The sequence below is a fragment of the Somniosus microcephalus genome, unplaced genomic scaffold (assembly GCF_052327205.1).
Source record: "Somniosus microcephalus isolate GS21.2 unplaced genomic scaffold, FLI_Smic_1.0 unresolved_chr6, whole genome shotgun sequence".
NCBI lineage: Eukaryota > Metazoa > Chordata > Chondrichthyes > Squaliformes > Somniosidae > Somniosus > Somniosus microcephalus.
The window spans coordinates 32,061,200-32,070,868 of NW_028225184.1; the positions used below are offsets into that span (position 1 = coordinate 32,061,200).

A 9,669-nucleotide genomic window follows, 5' to 3' on the forward strand; every position below is an offset into this window, starting at 1 on the left:
TCCATATGCAACAAGACCTGGGCAATATTCAGACTTGGGCAGACAAGTGGCAAGTAACATTCGCACCACACAAGTGCCAGGCAATGACCATCTCCAACACGCGAGAATCTAACCATCTCCCCTTGACATTCAATGGCATGATCATCGCAGAATCCCCCACTATCAACTTCCTGGGGGTTACCATTGATCAGAAACTGAACTGGACCAGCCATATAAATAGTGTGGCTACAAGAGCAGGTCAGAGGCTGGGAATTCTGTGGCGAGTGTCTCACCTCCTGACTCCCCAAAGCCTTTCCACCATCTACAAGGCACAAGTCAGGAATGTGATGGAATACTCCCCACTTGCCTGGACGAGTGCAGCTCCAACAACAGTCAAGAAGCTGGACACCATTAAGGAAAAAGCAGCCCGCTTGATTGTCACTCCATCCGCCACTTTCAACATTCACACCCTCCACCAGCAGCACACTGTGGCTGCAGTGTGTGCCATCTACAAGGTGCACTGCAGCAACTCGCCAAAGCTCCTTCAACAGCACCTGCCAAACACATGACCTCTACCACTTAGAAGGACAAGGGCAGCAGACGCATGGGAACTTCACCACCTACAACTTCCCCTCCAAGCCACACACTGTCCTGACTTGGACCTGTATCACCATTCCTTCACTGTCGCTGGGCCAAAATCCTGAAACTCCCTTCCTAACAGCATTGTGGGTGTACCTACACCATATGGACTGCAGCGGTTCAAGAAGGCGGCTCACCACCATCTTCTCAAGGGCAATTAGGGATGGGTATTAAATGCAGACCTAGCCAGCGATGCCCACATCCCATCAATGAATATTTTTTTTAAAATGCCGACTGTATTGCAAAGCGATATTCCATTGCAGTGTGCTAATGCATTTGAAATGACTATTATATTTCGAAGAGATATTCCTTTTCAATGTGCTACTGCACTGCAAGTGACGACTGTATTGCAAAGTGATATTACATTGCAATGTTCACTTGCATTGCAATGTTCCATTGCATTGCAAATGGCTATTATATTGCAAAGTGATATTCCTCTGCAAAGATATGTTGCATTGCAAATGACAATCATATTGCAAAGCTGTATTCCATTGCAATGTGCAGTTGCATTACAAATGACGAATATTTTGCAGTGATATTCCATTGCAATGTTCTATTGCATTGCAAATGACAATTATATTGCAAAGTGATATTTCATTGCAATGTTCTATTGCATTGCAAATGCCTGTTATTTTGCAAAGTGATATTCCATTGCAATATTCTACTGCATTGCAAGTGACGATTATGCAGCAGTAAAATTCCATTTCAATGTGCAATTACATTGCAAATTACTATTAAAATGCAAAGTGATATTCCATTGCAATGTTCCATTGCATTGCAAATGACGTTCAAATTGCAAGGCAATAATCCTGTGCAATGTGCTTTTGAATTGCAACAGACTATTATATTTCAAGGTGATATTCTATTGCAATGTTCTATTGCATTGCATATGACGATTATATTGCAGTGATATTCCATTGCAATGTGTAATTCCACTGCAAATGACTACTTTATTGCAAAGCGATATTACATTGCAAAGTCCTACTGCTTTGCAAATGATGATCATATTGCAATGCGATATTTCATTGCAATGTTCTGTTGAATTGCAAATCATTATTATATTGCAAACTGATATCCCATTGCAATGCTCTATTGCATTGCAAATGACTATTTTATTGCAAAGTGATATTCCATTGCAATGTCCTACTGTATTGCAATGACTATTATATTTCGAATTGATATTCCACTGCAATATTCTATTGCAATTGGAAATGACGATTATACTGCACTGATATTCCACTTCAATGCCCTGTTGCATTGCAAATGACTATTATATTGCAAAGCGATATTTCATTGCAATATTCTATTGCATTGCAAATGACGATCATATTGGAAAGCGATATACCTTTGCAATGTGCTTTTCTCTTGCATATGACTTTTAAATTACAAGGTAATAGTCCATTGCAATGTCGTATTGCATTGCAAATGACTATTATATTGCAAAGTGATATTCCATTGCAATGTGCTATTGCTTTTCAAATGATTATTATATTGCCAACTGTTATTCCATTGCAATGTTTCATTGCATTGCAATGACTGATATGTTGCAAAGTAATATTCCATTGCAATGTTCCATTGCATTGCAATCACTATTTTATTGCAAAGTGATATTCCATTGCAATGTCCTATTGTTTTGCAAATGACGATCATATTGCAAAACAATATTCCATTGCAATGTGTTATGTCAGTGCAAATGAATATAATATTGCAATTCAATAATCCATTGCAATGTCCTATTACATTGCAAATGACTATTATATTGCAAAGCGATATTCCATTGCAATGTTATATTGCATTGCCAATGATGGTTATACTGCAGTGAAATTCCACTGCAATGTGCAATGTTATTGAAAATGAATACTATGTTGCAAAGTGATATACCATTGCAAAGTGCTATTGCATTGCAATGTTCCGTTGCATTGAAATGCCTAATATATATTTCAATGTTCTATTGCATTGCAAATGACTATTATATTGCAAAGTGATATTCCATTAAAATATGCTATTGCATTGCAAATGACGATTGTATTGCAGTGATATTCCACTGTAATGTTCTATTGCATTGAAAATGACTATTCATTGCTAACTGATATTCCATTACTTGTTGTATTACATTGCAATGACAGTTATTATTCCATTAGAGTGTTCCATTGCATTGTAATGACTATTATATTGCAAAGTGATACTCCATTGCAATGTTCTATTGCATTGCAAATGAATATAATATTGCAAAGTGATATTCCATTTCAATGTTCTATTGCATTGCAAATGATGATCATATTGCAAAGCCATATTCCATTGCAATGTTCCAATGCATTGCAATGACAATTATGTTGCAAAGTCATATTCCATTACCGTGCTCTATTGCATTGCAAAGGACGATTATTATGCAGAGCTATTCCATTGCAAGGTGCTGTTGCATTGCCAATGAATACTATTTTGCAAAGTGATATTCCATTGCAATGTCTTATTCCATTGCAATGTTCTGTTGCATTGTAAATGACTACTATATTGCAAACCGATATTCCAGTGCAATAATCCATTGCATTGCAATGACTATTACATTACAAAGTAACATTCTACTGCAATGTTCCGTCGCATTGCAATGACTATTATATTGCAAATTGGTATTTCATTCCAAAGAACTATTGTATTGCGAATGACAATTATATAGCAAAGTGATACTCCATTGCAATGCTCTATTGCATTGCAAATGTCAATTATATTGCAATGGGATATTCCATGGCAACGTGCTATTGCATTGCAAATGATTATCATATTGCAAAGAGATATTCCATTGGAATGTGCTATTGCATTGCAAATTACTATTATATTGCAATGTGATATTCCACTGCAATGTTCTATTGAATTGCAAATGACGATTATATTGCAGTGATATTCCATTGCATTGCAACTGACGAATATATGGCAGTGATATTCATTGCTATATTGCAAAGTGATATTCCAATGCAAAGTGCTATTGCATTGCAAATGACTTTTATATTGCAAACTGATATGGCACTGCAATTTTCCACTGCATTGCAATGACTAATATATATTTCAAATTATAAATTCATTGCCAGGTTCCATTGCATTGCAACGACTGTTATATTGCAAAGTGATACTCATTTTAGTGTTCTATTACATTGCAAATGACGAATATATTGCAGTGATATTACATTGCAATGTTCTATTGCATTGCAAATGACGAATATATTGCAGTGATATTCCATTGCAATGTGCAATTGCATTGCAAATGACTGCTTCAATGCAAAGTGAGGTTCAATTGCAAAGTCCTATTGCATTGCAAATGATGATCAGAGTCAAAGCGATATTCCATTGTAATTTCTATTACATTGCAAATGACTATTATATTGCAAATTTATATTTCATTGCAATGATTGTTTGCATTGCAAATGACGATTCTACTGCAAAGTGTTTTTCCATTGCAATGTTCTATTGCTTTGCAAATGACGATTGTATTGCAGTGATAATCCATTACAATGTACTGTTGCATTGCAAATGACTACTTTGTTGCAAAGTGATATTCCATTGCAACGTCCTATTGCATTGCAATGAAATATAATATTGCAAGTTAAAATTCCATTGCAATGTGCTATTGCATTGCAGATTACTATTATTTTGCAACGCGCTAATCTATTGCAATGTTCTGCATTGCAAATGACGATAATATTGCAAAGCGATATTGTATTGCAATGTGACTTTGTTCTGCAATTGATTATTATGTTGTAAGTTAATAGTCCATTGCAATGTCATATTGCATTGCAAATGACTATTATATTGCAAAATGAAATTCCATTCCAATGCTTTATTGCATTGAAAATGACGATTATATTGCAGTGCTTTTCCATTGCAATGTTCTGTTACATTGCCAATGAACACTAAGTTGCAATGTGATGTTCCATTGCAATGTCTTATTCCATTGCATTGTTCTGTTGCATTGCAAATGACTATTCCCTTAAATTGATATATCATTGCAATGTTTCATTGCGTTGCAAAAAATGTTATGTTGCAAAGTAATATTCCATTGCAAAGCTCTATTGCATTGAAAATGACTATTATCTAGCAAACTGATATTACATTGCAAAATTCCATGGCATTTCAAATGACAATTACATTGTAAAGTGATACTCCATTGCAACGTGCTATTGCATTGCAAATTACTATTATTTTGCAACACGCTAATCCATTGCAATGTTCAACTGCATTGCAAATGACGATAATATTGAAAAGCGATATTATATTGACATGTGATATTTTTCTGCAAAGGACTATTATATTGCAAGTTACTAGTCCATTGCAATGTCATATTGCATTGCTAATGACTATTATACTGCAAACTGATATTCCATTGCAGTGTGCTATTGCATTGCAAATGACGATTATATTGCAAAATGATGTTCCATTGCAATATTCTACTGCATTGCAAATGACGATCATGTTCCAAAGTGATATTCCATTGCAATGTTCTATTGCATTGTTAATAACTATTATAATTCAAACCGATATTCCAGTGCAGTGTTCCATTGCATTGCAATGACTAGTATATTGCAAATTAATATTCCATTGCAATGTTCCATTGCATTGCAATGTCTATTATATTGCAATACTTCATTCCAAACTTCAATTGCATTGCAAATGACGAATATATTGCAGTGAGACTCCAGTGCAATGTTCTATTGCATTGCAAATATCAATTCTATTGCAAAGTGATATTCCATAGCAATGTGCCATTGCATTGCAAATTACTGTTACCTTGCAAATTGATATTCCACTGCAATGTTCTATTGCATTGCAAATGACGATCATATTGCAGTGATATTCCATTGCAATGTGCAATTGCATTGGAAATGACTGCTACAATGCAAAGTGAGGTTCATTTGCAAAGTCCTATTGCATTGCAAATGACGATCAGAAGTCAAAGCGGTATTAAATTGTAATTTTCTCTTAAATTGCAAATGAGTATTATATTGCAAACTGATATTGCATTGCAATGTTCCATTGCATTGCAATGACAATTACATTGCAAATTTATATTCCATTGCTATGTTTGATTGCATCGCAAATGACGTTTATATTGCAAAGTGATCTTCCATTGCAATGGTCTATTGCAGTGCAAATGACAATGATAGTGCCGTGATAATCCATTAAAATGTTCTGTTGCATTGCAAATGTCTACTATGTTGCAAAGTGATATTTCATTGCAACGTCCTATTGCATTGCCAATTAATATAATATTGCAAGTTAAAATTACATTGCAATGCTCTACTGCATTTCAAATGACAATTATATTGAATAGTGATATTCCATTGCAATGTGCTATTGCATTGCAGATAACTATTATTTTGCAAAGCGCTAATCCATTGTAATGTTCTACGGCATTGCAATTGACAATCATATTGCAAACTGATATTATATTATAATGTGATATTATTTTGCAAATGACTATTATGTTGCAAGTTAATAATCCATTGCAATGTCATACTTCATTACAAATGACTATTATACTGCTAAGTGATATTCCATTGCAATATGCTATTGCATTGCAAATGACGATTATATTGCAAAGTGATATTCCACTGCAATGTTCTATTGCATTGCAAATGACGATTTATTAGAAAGCGATATTCCATTGCAATGTTCTATTGCATTGCAAATGACGATTATAATGCCAACTGATTTTCCAGTGCAATGTTCCATTGCATTGCAGTTACTAGTATATTACAAAGTAATATTCTGTTGCTATGTTCCATTGCTTTGCCATGACTATTATATTGCAAAGTGATATTTCATTCCAAAGTTCTTTTGAATTGCAAATTACGATTATATTGCAAAGTGATACTCCTTGCAATTTTCTATTGCATTGCAAATGTCAATTATATTGGAACGTGATATTCCATTGCATTGTTGCAAATGACGATCAATTTGCATTGCAAACGACTGTCATATTGCAAAGTGATATTCCATTGCAATGTTCTATTGTATTGCAAATTACTATTATTTTGCAAAGTGATATTCCATGTCAATGAGCATTTGCATTGCAAATGTCTGCTACAATGCAAAATGAGGTTCAATTGCCAAGTCCTATTGCACTGTAATGATGGTCAGGAGGCAAAGCGATATTCCATTTTATTTTTAAATTACATTGCAAATTGCTATTATATAGCAAAGTGATATTCCTTTGCAAAGTTCCACTGCATTGCAATGACTATTACATTGAAAAGTTATGTTCCATTGCAATGTTTGATTGCATTGCAAATGACTTTTATATTGCAAAGTGATATTCCATTGCCATGTTCTATTGCATTGCAAATGACGATCATACTACAAAGTGATATTCCCTTGCAAAGTCCTATTTCATTGCAAGTGACGGTTATATTGCAAAGTGATACTACATTGCAATGTGCTACTGCATTACAAATGTCAATTATATTGCAAATTGATATTCCATTGCAATGTGCTATTGCATTGCAAATTACGATTATGTTGCAGTGATATTCAATTCCAATGTGCAATTGAATTGCAAATGACAGCTACAATGTGAAGTGAGGTGCAATTGCAATGTCATATTGCATTGCAAATAATGATCAGAAGTGAAAGCGATAAACATAGAAACATAGAAGAAAGGAGCAGGAGTAGGCCATTCGGCCCCTCGAGCCTGCTCCGGCATTCAATGTGATCATGGTTGATCATCCAAATTCAGTACCCTGTCCCTGCTTTCTCCCCAATACCCTTGATCCCTTTAGCCTTAAGCAATATATCCAACTCCTTCTTGAATATATGTAAGAAGTCACACAACACCAGGTTATAGTCCAACAGTTTTATTTGAAATCACAAGCTTTCGGAGCGCTGATCCTTCATCAGGTGAAGTGGAGAGATGTATAAAGGCTCAGCTTATATAGTCAGAGAATAATGCTAGATGATTACAGGTAATCTTTCTAACTGCCATTTATCACACCTCGGCAGAGAGATAATCACAGCAATCAAAGGTGTGAATGGTGTCCAAACAGGTCAGTCAGGAAAACATTACATCAAAGAACAATGTGGTGGGGTCACAAGGGGTCAAATGTTGCAGATGCTGGGGTCTGTAAGGAAAACAAAAAACAGACAAATAAACATTGTTTTTTGCTAGAAATCACAGCAGGTCCAGCCGCACCTGTGTAGAGAGGACAAATCAATGGCGACTCGAGTCTGGATGACCCTATGTCAGGTGGAGTTACATGTAGCGTAAGATGAACCCAAGATCCCGGTTGAGGCCGTCCTCATGAGTGCAGAACTTGTCTATCAGTTTCTGCTCTAGGATTTTGCATTGTCATGTGTCTCGAAGGCCGCCTTGGAGAATGCTTACCCGAAGATCGGAGGCTGAATGTCCTTGACTGCTGAAGTGTTCCCCGACTGGTAGGAAACACTCCTGCCTGGTGATTGTTGCGTGGTGTCCATCCATCCGTTGTCGCAGTGTCTGCATGGTCTGGCCGATGTACCATGCACCGGGGCAACCTTTACTGCAACGTATGAGGTAGACAATGTTGGCCGAGTCACATGAGTATGTACCATGTACCTGGTGGGTGGTGTCCTCACGTGTGATGATGTTATCTGTGTTGATGCTCTGGCATGTCTTGCAGAGTTTGCTGTGGCAGTGTTGTGTGGTGTCTTGGTCGCTGTTCTCCTGAAAGCTGGGTAATTTGCTGCGAACGATGGTCTGTTTGAGTTTAGGTGGCTGTTTGAAGGTGAGTAGTGCAGGCGTGGGGATGGACTTAGCGAGGTGTTCATCGTCATCGATGACATGGTGAAGGCTGCAAAGTGCATGGCATAGTTTCTCCGCTCTGCGGAAGTACTGGACGACGAAGGGTACTCTGTTGGTTGTGTCCCATGTTTGTCTTCTGAGGAGTTCTGTGCTATTTTTTGCTGTGGCCTGTCGGAACTGTTAATCGACGAGTCGAGCGTCATATCCTGTTCTTACGAGGGCGTCTTTCAGCATCTGTAGGTGTCCATCACGTTCCTCCTCGGCTGAGCAGATCCTGTGTATTTGCAGGGCTTGTCCATAGGTGATGGCTTCATTAATGTGGTTAGGGTTGAAGCTGGAGAACTGGAGCATCCTGAGGTTGTCCGTGGGCTTTCATTGTTTCTAAAACGCTATGGGTCGTCCTGAGGTGGAGAAAGGCGCTCAGGCAATGCAAGTCTGAGAAAAGCGTGCGAGCCTGAGGGGAAACAGTGCAAGAGGACAACAAATAAAATCGGGAGAACCGGTGCTAGCGAGTCAGTGAGAGCGGAGAAAGAGAGCCTGAGGAAAGAAAGAAAGAAACAACGGTAGAAAAAAGAAAGATAACCGTTTCAAACGAGAATATGTGAGAAATCAGCCAATTGTGGGAATAAAATTCAGAGCATAGCCGGCACATTTTGATCTTCCTTCTATCGCTCACTCATTTGAACTATTCCTGCCGCATTGAGCCTGACATTTACCATAATGATAAGAGGAGAGAACAATAGGGAAAGTTTTGCCCTCCTGATCACACGTTCTCAGACTAATGGAATGAAAATCACAAGTGACCCTCATCCTGAACACAGAGCCCAGCTCACCACCTGCATATACAGAATGGACCTTCTCTTATCCTTGCCTGAATGAAACTTTCACTGTCTGGATAGGTTGGATTGAAAAAAATATTCGTTTTATGTTATTCGGATTGGAGCACAGGAGCAGATGGGAGCTGCTGTTTCACCGCAAGTTTGGATGGGCGAACGGTGAAACGGCGGAGGGATGGTGGGTCGAAAATGGCAGCACAGGGGGTCACGGTCGATAGATTGTAAAAAATGTTAGAAACAAAAATGTAAAAGTGGTGGATATCTGAATAAGTGAGACGCAGCAGGTGTGGAGAAGAGTGAGTGAACCGGCTGAATTCAATTGGTTGGGTGACGGTGTTGGCAGCGCTCGGTGCTGGGTTCAGGACAATTATGGACCAGAGGAAATTCTGCAAATCTATCTTAATAACAACTGAAGGGAAAGGTTAATAGGGACCCATGAAGAAAATACAG

General features: G+C 37.6%; 1 pseudogene; it reads right to left on the minus strand.

Annotated features, from left to right (window-relative positions):
• Positions 1-7,983: 7,983 nt before the first annotated feature.
• On the minus strand, positions 7,984-8,734 carry LOC147087171 (uncharacterized; annotated as a pseudogene).
• Positions 8,735-9,669: the final 935 nt, after the last annotated feature.